The following is a 12,381-nucleotide window of genomic DNA, read 5'->3' on the forward strand; positions in this document are numbered from 1 at the left end:
ATTGCCGCAGGGTTTCTTCTTAATTTTCATTACAGTTAGGGAAAAACATTTTTTTTAAAACATCTTTCTTAAAAATTTGTCAAATTTGGAGCGCCACCCCCGCTAAACGGTGGGTGATAGACATGTACTGTCGGGAAATAAATAGTAGGAAATAGAGTCGTCTTCATTTTACTATTCAGTAATAATTTTTCTTTGGGTAACGGTTAAAAGTTATTCTAATTGTTTATAAGTCAGCAAAACATCGACATGTTTTTGCAAAATAATTTAACACTGTTCAAAATTACTTTTTGTCATTTTTTTAATTAAGTTAATAGTATGAATGTTCTTCTTTCATAAACTATCTACTTCATAACCGAAGTATTACTGTAACCTCATAATTTTCTGACTTATAGTGTTGCAAAAAAAAATGAATTTGGGATAAACAAATTTAATAACTTTGAAACTTTTGACCAATTTTTTTAAAATTTAAAATATAATTTAAGCAGAAGAAGTCTCAGCATTCCGTGTAATAAAAAGGTCCTAACTTAATTTTTACATAAGTTATGAACATTTATAAAATCTCAAAATTTATGATTTATTTGGCAATTTTCTAAGCAACAAATAACGATAGACATATTCTGCGAACGTTATGTTGAAGTTTTTTATATAATTTATGAATTTCTTAGTCTCAAATTTGTTTAGAATGCTCCACTTTTTAGTATTATACGAAAAAAGCGAAAATTTACCGATTGTTGATATTCTTTTGTTTATAACTATGTATATCATCAAAATCGGCTGCAGGAAACATATAGGGTTATTATTATAATGTCCATACTAATCAAAAGATTTCTTATTTCCCTGGATAAAAGCACTAGAAATAGATTTTCTAAAAATGTCTTCAGAATTTCTCGATTGAACTCCCTCCAAAACGAAGAATGTTCAACACTCTCATCATCGTCAATACTATTGACTGAAAGTGAAATCATGCATTCGTCTTTAGAATATAATATTAAACAAGAAAGAAAATATAGTTGATTACTACATAACGAAGTTTAATGAAAGTAACGGGCTGGAGGTAAAAACTTACAATTTGACTTTTTTCCCATATATACTAAGGCTTTCCGCAGCTATCACTACATTACTTTACTCAATCGTTCTCTCCAATTCTTTTTGTTTTGGCAGACCCCTTGCTGCAGATTGCATCTTTCCATTGCTTCGTCCACATTATCTCTCAAAGAGGTGTGCCTCTCTTACTTCTACTTATCGGTCTCCACTCTGTTATTCTGTCTATCCAACGTTTGTTGTCGGCTCCTGTCCGTAAAGTTAATCTCTTCTGTTTTATGTAGTCTACTATATCTGAGTTGGTTCCCATTCCTTTTTTAATCTCTGCTGTATATTATATCTCTTTTTGTTACTCTGCAGCTTTTCCTTAGGAATCCTGTTTCTCTTATTCTTTTTTGATTTTGTTTCTTTTGCTTTTATTTCGTATTTATTATTCAATATTCACACCCACAAATCCGGGTACTTCTTGTCATTGTGTTACATTTCGTTATTTTTGTTCTTATACTGTTGTTCTTATTCCACAGTACCAGGTTAAATGTTCGTATGCAGTCTCTTGTTCTTTCTAGTCAATTGTTTATATATTCTTCAGTTGTTAATTTGTTTGATATTATGAAACCTAAATACTTGTACTTGTCTATTCCTTTGATCTTCATCTATCTCCTGTTGTTTTATTTTTGTATGTTGTATGTCTGTTGTTAGGCTTCCAGATTCCTGTAGGTTTATTTCCATTCCATTCTTTATTCCATTGTATATTCCTGTTTCAGTTTTCCCATCATAAATCTGAGGTCATCTTCGTCTTGTGCGATCACACAGCAAAACTTAGGGTATATAGGCCAGGGTAATAAGACAAAAATATACCCTGTTCGTGACACTTCAGCAGCCAGGGTACTGAAGCGTTTTTTTGACCTATAAGAACAAATTGTAACTATTTCCTGCGTAGGATCTGGCGGCCATTTTTATTTATAAACAATTAAGTGTCAAAAATGTCATTTTTCCCTTTTTTTCAAATCAATGGAGAACAGTGAAACTTAGTACAAATATCTTTGATATTATGGAAAAAGCTTTAAAATGTCGTATTACAAAGTTTGATATACTCATTTATTGTTAATATAATTGCGAAAAAAGGTCATAATTGCAAAAAAAAAAATATTTTCGCTGTTGTAAAAATTAGTGTACAGGTTTGAAATTTTTGTCAAATGAGAGTCCTTTGGTGCTTAATATGTGATAAAAATTTCAAAGCGATTCATACAATTGTTTAAATTTTATTCAAATTGTTTATCCCAGAGAGCATTTTTTTGCAATATCTAAGTCCGAAGAACATGACGTTAGAACCATTCCACAGGTGTCAAATGAAAGAGCATGATCTATATTTTCAACTTGGTTTAAAAAAAAAGAATGTGTGTGTACTTTGTACACACGTAAGAAGTTATACTTCTATTATAATTAATTTCAACGAAATAAATATACCTACTTAACAGTTACAATACAAAAAATTAACAATAATTACCAAAAATGAACCAAAACTTAACAATGCCAAATATTAAAAAAAAAAATATGAATCGTCCGGGATTTGAACCCGCAATCTCGCGATTTTTTGATCTCTGGTCCAATGCTCTACCGACAAGGCCATCAAGCCGCATGCTAGTTACCTTTCAGATATACATAATTATACATCATGGTGACAAGTGAAATATAAAAATAGATGTTTTATTATTTTGCGCCCAAGGAAGACAAATCCAAAGACACAAAATTATAATAAAAAACCTTTTAAACCACCTTTTTCAAATTGCGCAAGTTGTATTATTAATATTAATGTTAATAAATGAAATATAAATATTTTGGCGTTTCACAATTTGACAATTCACTTTTAACTGCAGTGCCTTAAAAATTTTTAAGCACTAGTGCCTTAAAGTAGCATTTTTAACGCTCCTATGGAGTCCTAAAAATTGCATTTTTAACACGTTTGTAGAAAAAAATATTTAAAAACACTAATATATTCTTTCCAAACCTTTTCTGGACTGATACATACATAAATTAAAACATTTTGAAGTATAACTTCAAAAATATAATATGAAAACTATTTAAAAAGGCAGTATAACTATTAACTAACCTTTGTTGTTTCTCTTCCCACCAATTTTAAAACGCAACAACCATACATAACCAAACCGTCAACCGTCCAAACCACAGCTGCGCTACAGCTGCCATATTGGTTAATTTTTGACATGTCATTTGAACATCCAATCAGAACAAAGTTATAATGCGCATGCGCCGGGATCGCAGGTTTTAACATATAAAAATTCACCCTCATATCGCGCGTAAAGAAGTATAACTTCAAAAAGCGAATAAAAAATGCATTTATTAGTAATAAATAATTATGCAATAGTATCGTAAATCTTTCCTTATAAAATTTTGGATAACTTTTTCCAAAAAAATTTACTTTTTTACCCTTTTTTTAAGTGCACAACTACCAAGTAATGTTATTTATATCTTAATTTATAAAAAAATGTAACAAATATATATAATTTCTTATATAACAAAATAAAAAGTTTATAAGGAAAGATTTACGATACTTTTGCATAATTATTTATTACTAATAAATGCATTTTTTATTCGCTTTTTTTAAACCAAGTTGAAAATATAGCTCATGCTCTTTCATTTGACACCTGTGGAATGGTTCTAACGTCATGTTTTTCTGACTTATGTTATTGCAAAAAAACTACTCTCTGGGATAAACAGTTTGAATAAAATTTAAACAATTGAATGAATCGCTTTCAAATTTTTATCACATATTAAGAACTAAAGAACCCTTATATGACAAAAATTTCAAAGCTGTATAACAATTTTTACAATAGATATTGCCAAATTAATTTTTTTTGCAATTCCGACTTTTTTCGCAATTATATTAACAATAAATGAGTATATCAAATTGTGTAATACGTCATTTTAAAGCTTTTCCATAATCTCAAAGATATTTGTACTAAAAAAACCATAAGTTTCACTGTTTTCCATTGATTTGAAAAAAAAAGGGAAAAATGACATTTTTGACACTTAATTGTTTATAAATAAAAATGGCCGCCAGATCCTACGCAGGAAATAGTTACAATTTGCTCTTATAGGTATTACCTGTCGAAAAAACGCTTCAGTACCCTGGCTGCTCGAGTGTCATGGGAAAAACCTTATTACCCTGGACTAAAATAGGTACTATTCGTTTATATTTTTTTATATAACATATTATAATGCTTGACTTAAAACATTTTTTCTGTATACGTTGCCGCTTTGGCTTATAGATAGACAGTCACATTATTAAGAGATTTATTCAATAAACGAAATTTCAGATACTTAAAAAAAGTGTGTACTATCAAAAGAATTTAACATTTTCACGGAGTAAAATAGAAAAACCGTAAATGTCGTAACCACCGTTCCAAAATAATCTTAGCCGAACTTCGGGTTTGCCCTTCTATCAAAAGGTACGTTCGAGAATATACTATACACAAAATCTAAATGGTAAACGAGATACATTTTGATATGGAGCATAACCCAATGAATTACTGATGGCATAGAAATGTTAACTTTAATTTATTCCATGAGCGATTTCAGTGGGTGATGTGAATTTACATGATTTCATTACGGCTTCGGAACATTATCGAACCCGCTGATTTAGGAGACAATGATGACTTGGAAAATGACTGTTATCAACCGTATGCTTCTTAATGTATAAATACGTTACGTTATCGTTATTAGTGGGTATATATTGTAGTTTTGTAATTATTTGCGCCATCTCTAAGGATATATCTATAGCGTCGCAGGAAGTTAAATCAGAACTGGAGCACACAAATGAAAATATAGATTATCAATATATATGTATATCTGTATGTATATGTATAAGTACATAATATACGCGTATGTATACTGTTAAATAATTTTTATGGAGAAAATTTAGAGAAATAATTTTATGTCAAAGACCACGAAATCGTAAATTTTCATCGCCCTGTATACAGGGTGAGGTAGATAAAGGGCCTATTAGAAATATCTCGAGAACTAAAGGCAACAGAATCATGAAAATTTGAATAAAAGGGTTTTGAAGGATGATCTATTAAATGAAAATATTTTCATCTCTTTGCAACTTCCGGTTATACCGGAAGTTGCTTATAACTTCGTTTTTTTAAATGGGATACCCTGTATATTTTTACATTTTTAGATTCTCTTCGATGTCTTCTTTCCTAAAATATGAGGTTTCGTAATATTATACAGGGTATTTTAAAAGATAATTACGTTTTTTTATTGATTTCGTAGCAAAATTAATACCCTGTAGAATTGTAGTAGTTTGACATCTAAAACTCTACTTACGTTCAAATGATTTTTAATATACTCTACTATTGTGAGGAATCACTAGTATAGCTAAATTTTTAATTTTAGTATAGTTGGTCTTTTTAGTATAGAGGGTTGGTCGAAACTCGGAATGAGTATTTTCTGAGTTTTCTTAAATGGAACACCCTGTATTTTAGTATTGTAATGAAATGATATTTTATGGTACTTTTTTATTTCTTAAGCATTCCCTATACCTAACTGCTTTAATTTGTGCTTAATTGTTAATCGCACCAACAATCTTAACTAATAAGGTATTTCGATAGCTAAACCATTATTGGTAATTTTAAGGGCCAGTCTGGATTAATATGTATTTATTTCTGAAAAATTATTTGGGATTGAGTATTTTCACGGCCAACCTAATAAAATTTTACGTATTTTTTGTTGCAATTAATGTTTAGCTTGAATCACCAATAACTCACAAATTAAAGCAGTTAGGTATAGGGAATGCTTAAGAAATAAAAAAGTACTATAAAATATCATTTCACTACAATACAAAAATACAGGGTGTTCCATTTAAGAAAACTCAGAAAATACTCATTCCGAGTTTCGACCAACCCTCTATACTAAAATTAACAATTTAGCTATACTAATGATTCTTAACAATAGTAGAGTACATTAAAAATCATTTGAACGTAAGTAGAGTTTTAGATGTAAAACTACTACAATTCTACAGGGTGTGAATGTTGCTACGAAATTAATAAAAAAAACGTAATTATCTTTTAAAATGCCCTGTATAATATTACAAAACCTTATATTTTAAGAAAGAAGACATCGAAGAGAATCAAAAAATGTAAAAATATACAGGGTGTCCCATTAAAAAAACGAAGTTATAAGCAACTTCCGGTATAACCGGAAGTTGCAAAGAGATGAAAATATTTTCATTTAATAGATCATCCTTCAAAACCGCTTTATTCCAATTTTCATGAGTCTGTTGCCTTTAGTTCTCGAGATATTTCTAATAGGCCAGTTATCTGCCTCACCCTATATAGCCAAAATTTGTAAATAATATGATTTAGCCGTAAGCAGTGTTTCGTGGAAAGAAGAAATGTTTAGTGGTAAAGATTCTACGAACGGACTTATACAAATTAAACAATGAACTAAAAGACGGTCGGATTAGAAAGTGAATGTACTCGCGGTTGGAGTAGACAATAGAATGTTTCTAAATGGTTTCCTAGAAAGAAACCGACGATAAACAATTTTGTTTAGCTTTAGAATATAGGGTTTTTCTGAAGTGTAAGAAAAACATTAATTTTAATATCTCCTGGACATTTGACAAGACAGAAAATTTGTATACAACACTATGTGTTCTTAAGAAATGAAAGTAGGGATGTAATGTGTAGAGAGAATGCTGGTGATTGGCGAAGAGATTGATGGAGGGAAAATAGAGTGGTAGATTCTTAGATTGATGAGGAAAAAAGTTTTAATGTGGAATTAAGATCGGAAGGAGGCAGTCCAGTTTAAAAATTAGTAGTTTTATGTAAAGTGGTGAATTTTGTGGCCGTGTAAGCAGATTACTGTTGAGATGAAGTCGTGATCGAGTCGAGAAGCACAATCTCCTCGTGTCCGAATAAATTCCAGTTTTCCGTCTGGAACGAGTAGCCGGTTTGTATCAATTTTGCACAAGATATCGAGCTGAGAGAAAAAATCTTGGAATTATAAAGATTGATATTGTTTGTATCGAGTCGGAGACTAAATAGAGGAGAGATTTCGAGTGAGTGCTGTTTTTTTTATTTGTGAAACAGTTTGAAAGAGAAAGACCGTAGCAGCATCCGAGGAGCACGTGTGGGAGAACCGAGGACAACACAATCCATGAGGAGAAGTAAAGAAGATAAAAAAGGCTAGTCAGATTATTTGTGAAAAGGAGAGAGTTGTTATATATTACATACCATATCTGTTTTTTGTCAATTTAACAGTTTTACATCATAAGTTATTCATTCATAAATTCATAGAAGATATAAGTAATCTATTTAAAAGGTAAATTAAATATTGTTTTTTTTTTTCTATAATAAGAACAGTCTAACGAATCATTTAAATGAAATTTTGTTAAAAGAAAAAGGAGATAGTAGAATTAAAGATTATTTTTAATAGATAAGAAATTTTTACAACATGATAAAGTTTTAGCATACATTTTGAATCTTATATTTATGGTATAGTATATAAATAAACAATATTTATAAAATTTATATGAATTTGAGTATGTTTATTTTCCCTGTTTTGTCCTGGATAAAGTAAGCAACGAGAAATACTAGAAGCCACAAACTAAAGGTGATATATTAACCTTTAACTACCCGCGCATCAAGTTATGACATAACTACACGCGTGGCTTACTTTATACGCCACAAGAAAATTCACTTAAAAACAGGGGATTTGTTTTTTTTTTGAAAAAATACACTTAGTTGTTTGTTATAAACCTTATTCGGCATCAGTGAATACTTGGAGTTCCTTCTCAGTAAGCCAATTGGGATTTATAACTGGAATCATGGAATAACTGGATTGCATGATAAATAAAATTAATAATAAAAAAATTTTTGAAATGTGATATTTTACAGGAGAAAAAGTAATGTTTATAAAGAAAAATATATTTTGTGCCATAATGACTAAAAACAATTGAAATATGTACTTATATTACTACTTATATTAATATAATCGTGGCGTATATTGTCCACCACCGGAAACAACAAATAATAAACTGTAAATTACGATCTTTCCAGAACGCCGATTATAACGAAACTAAAACCAAATTGTAAAGCACATTCCAGTGATAGGTTAGAGAGATAAACAAGGTCAAAAATTAAATTTTTAAATATATTTGCAGTAGAATTCTTATATCTGGCGTTCAAAATACGCCAGCGCGTGTAGTTAAAGGTTAAAATCAATTGAGGAGTTTGCTGTAAGAAGGGTGCAGCTCCATATTTGGTAATTGTTGGGAAATTGAAAAAAACTGTTTTTTAATATAAGTTTTTATTTTAACCCGAAAGACATAATATCAATCGATGACAAACAGATTTAGTCAATACTTGTAACTATTTTGAAGTAGATAATTTTTGAAAAAATAAGAAAAACAATTGAAAAAAAGTTGGACCTGCATCTTTCCTGCACCAAACATGTGAAATATTGCTTCTTTGTCACCATTTTTGAGAAAAAAAAACAAATTCCCAACAAAAACTCTTTTATTCGGTTACAACAATCAAACGACTATGGTTTTCCTATTACGCAAATAAGAAAAAATCAGTAAAAAGAAACAGGTTGGTGGCAAATAAGAGAATTCAGAAAAAAAATAGAACACTAAACACACGGGCAAACACATCCTTCCTTCATCTACCTTACAGCCACGCAGTAATGATAGCTACAAACAAGTCAAAACAAATCAGCTGCCCTGCCGGCCAAGGGCCAACACAAGATGACCTTGCAATTCACGAAAATCACCGAACATTCACAATCGTTTGGTGCAGAAAGGATGCAGGTCCGGAGCTGCACCCTTCTTGCACCAAATGACTGAGGAGGCAGATCCATAAAGACGTATAATTCCTTTATTTATTATCGGATCTGCATCGTTCTTATACCAGTCAATCCGGCAATTTTTTTAATTATGTCATAAGTGTCCACCCAAAACGGTCTAAATATGGAGCTGCATCCTTCTTACAGCAAACTCCTCAATTAGCCCTGAGAATATTTTTTATTGGAAAGTTTTATTGAATGTTGGTTTTGTTTCCATGAGTAGCAATTAAAATAATTAATTAATTAATTGAATTAATAAGATGCTGATTAATCTCATAACCGAGAGAAAATACAGAGCATATTTTTAGAAAGAGACTTAATTCCTTCTTTAATTGTTTTTTATAAATAATGAGACAAAGAGACAACCTAAGAGAATGGTGCGGATGTACATCAAACGAACTTTTCAGAGCAGCCGTCTCCAAAGTCCGAATAGCTATGATGATTGCCGACCTCTCACACACTCAGACACACACACACACACACAAAAAACTACTCGAGGAATACCTAACTGCTGAAACCAACCAGTTATACGAACATATATAATGGAATGTATTCACAACGCAGCCCAAGAAGCTCTAGCGAAGAGACCAGTACCGTAATTCCGGGTGACTTTGACTCACTTTCGAAGTTTAAATGTAGATTTCAGTATTCTCAATACATAAAAGTATATTTCTTAATTTATTTCTATTTGAGTCTTAAACTACTTTTTTACAAAAATTACACTAAAAAATAAAAAAGTCCTTACTTTATCATAAAAAAAAAATAAAAATGTACTGTGCAAAGTCACCCGCTGGTGTCGGGTGACTTTATCTCAAGCTATATTTTACATTTAACTCTGGGAATATTCTTGTTTGGGCTGAAGCCACCCTACGAGCTGAATCAGAAACAAATCATTTTGTTAGGTATAAAAAATATTTATTTAAATTTCAAACAAAAACCTAAAACTGACATGAAACTCTACATAGGACCCTAGATTCACAAAAAACATCATTTCTTAACAAAAAATGAACAATAAAAACGATTTGTAAGCTTTCCTGTTAAATCTGGAAGTTAAATGACCACTGAACTCAGTACCTACTTGCACCATTACTTGTACCATTACTTCTGATAGCTTTTAGAGCACTTTCTGCTGTGTTTGCAGTGTAATTTCCCTAACTCCTACTACTAGCAACATATTTGTAATTTGAGGGCATCTAAAAAAGGTTACCTATGTCGTTAGTGCTATAATAAACTCTGCAGTTGTTACAAAGCTAAATTCAAATTTAAAATCAGCCTTTACTTACTCTAATTTAAATAGATCCAACAAATGACCAAAATCCGTTAATCAACAGACTGGGCCAAAGTCACCCGAAAACCGTTAAATTCTGTAGCACTTTGCAAATAAAACCCGACCTTTCTTATTGTCTATGTTTAGACTGAAATAATGATACAAGGCGGTTAAGAATTCGCAGATTTTCAATATGCAACTATGCAAATAATCTTACCCTTAGAAGTATTATTGGTTGCCAACCAATTTTTACAGTCAAGAAATCTTATGTGAAATGGCTACATTTTAAAAATTCTTTTTTTTTTTGTAATAATAACAAATATTACTGTGTTTTATTAAAATTTTTCTAAAGTTCAATTGGGCCTGATGGTACGGTATAATGAAATTTACTTGATAATATATTGTACAAATGCCCTAGTTACTAAAATATATTTCTCCCAAAATGAGCCAAAGTCACCCTGGCAGGCTAAAGTCACCCGAAATTACGGTACTTACACTACGCAATACACAGTTTGAAGAGCAAACAAATAAGAAACAGGAAGCGTACAAAAGATGACTGAACACTAAGAAACCTGAGGATAAAGTGATATACAAAGAACAACAAAGAATATTTAAAGAAATTACGAGGAACAACAAAAACTAAAGATTTTGAGTTTTATGTACTATCTATTAGATATTTCAATTGGTATTATATTATCGTATTATCTCTATTATATTATCGTATAACCTCTGTCTTTAAAATAGAGTTAAAGATCTGCGTAAAACGTGTTGAAATGGCTGAAAATACCAAAACTATACCCGTTTTAAGCCTAATATTATGTTTCAGCGAGTTAGTTTGAACAAAGACCACAAAATGGTGATAATTTCCTATGGCAGTGGCGGTCGTCCTCGTATAAATGTAATTAGCATTATTCTAGCAACCCGCAAAGATTCAAAGATGGTTCACATGTTAACAACTTCACGGAAATGTATCCCCCGCTAAACGCTATAGAGATAGTTTTGTTGCGGTGCGGTGATGATATCTACAAGGAGACTTGCAACTAATATTACAATAGATTGTTGGATTCGTTTTAATGGCGTGATAACATGTTTTAACCAGAAATAAATGCGTCGCATTATTAGTGGAAATTATAGGGCAGCAAAAACAATTTTTCACGGTAGAAAAAAGTTTTGATGAGTGTGAAATAAACATAATTTTATCGGGATTTTCTGATTTTTTTTTTAAATGACTGATGGATGATTTAAAATATAAAATTCACCTTTTAAATTAATATTGGGGTGTATAGGGTTATTCACTATATTTTGACCCATCTGTAAACTGCTTTATTTACAGAATTAGAAAAAAATGTAAAGTGCAGAAGGTATTCGATTTTTAAATTATTATTTTTTGACATATTATGTCATACTAGTGACGTCATCCATCTGGGCGTGATGACGTAATCGACTATTTTTTTAAATGGGAATAGGGGTCGTGTGCTAGTTCATTTAAAAGGTTATTCAATTCTCTATTCAGTAATATAAACATTAACATAGTTGAAAATGAATAACCATTTTCAATTTCGTTGCAAAACAAAAACACAGCCGAACCATATTCCAGTCCAATCAGAGAGTGCTGCAAGCACCTCTACCGGTTTCGAAACTTATTAGTCTCTCATCAGGAGGCACATATGCTGCTCTCCCTGATCCAACCAAAACAAACCCCAGCGTGCAGTCCCGAATTGCAACGAACGAAATGGCATAGATGCCCTAGCGGCAACTGCTAGCAAAAGTCTAAGTTTTCACTCTAATGGCACATAACATATCCCACCAGAATGAAAACAATGGGAACCTTCTCTGGTTACACCTCCGAGGCTTCTACAATTTGCAAGCCATACGGATGCTGAGACTAAGGAAGATGAGGGAATTCTACAATTTACAATTCACGTCACATCTGCTCAGCGCGGTAAAGTTCCAACGAGACTGGTTCCCTTCATACTCCACACAGAGTAAATGTAAATCAAAAATGAATAACCATTTTCAATTTCGTTGCAAAACGAAAACACAGCCGAACCATATTCCAGTCCAATCAGAGAGTGCTGCAAGCACCTCTACCGGTTTCGAAACTTATTAGTCTCTCATCAAGAGGCACATATGCTGCTCTCCCTGATCCAACCAAAACAAATCTCTGATTGGACTGGAATATGGTTCGGCTGTGTTTTCGTTTTGCA

The 12,381-nt window shown here is 31.5% G+C and overlaps 1 protein-coding gene across 3 annotated transcripts in view; it reads right to left on the bottom strand.

Moving 5' to 3' along the window:
* The window catches only part of LOC126887501 (gamma-sarcoglycan), a 762,843-nt gene that overhangs the window by 182,057 nt on the left and 568,405 nt on the right, over nucleotides 1-12,381 (bottom strand). The gene's annotated exons all lie outside the window — the stretch shown is intronic.

Source organism: Diabrotica virgifera, chromosome 6, assembly GCF_917563875.1.
Source record: "Diabrotica virgifera virgifera chromosome 6, PGI_DIABVI_V3a".
Taxonomy (NCBI): Eukaryota; Metazoa; Arthropoda; class Insecta; order Coleoptera; family Chrysomelidae; genus Diabrotica; species Diabrotica virgifera.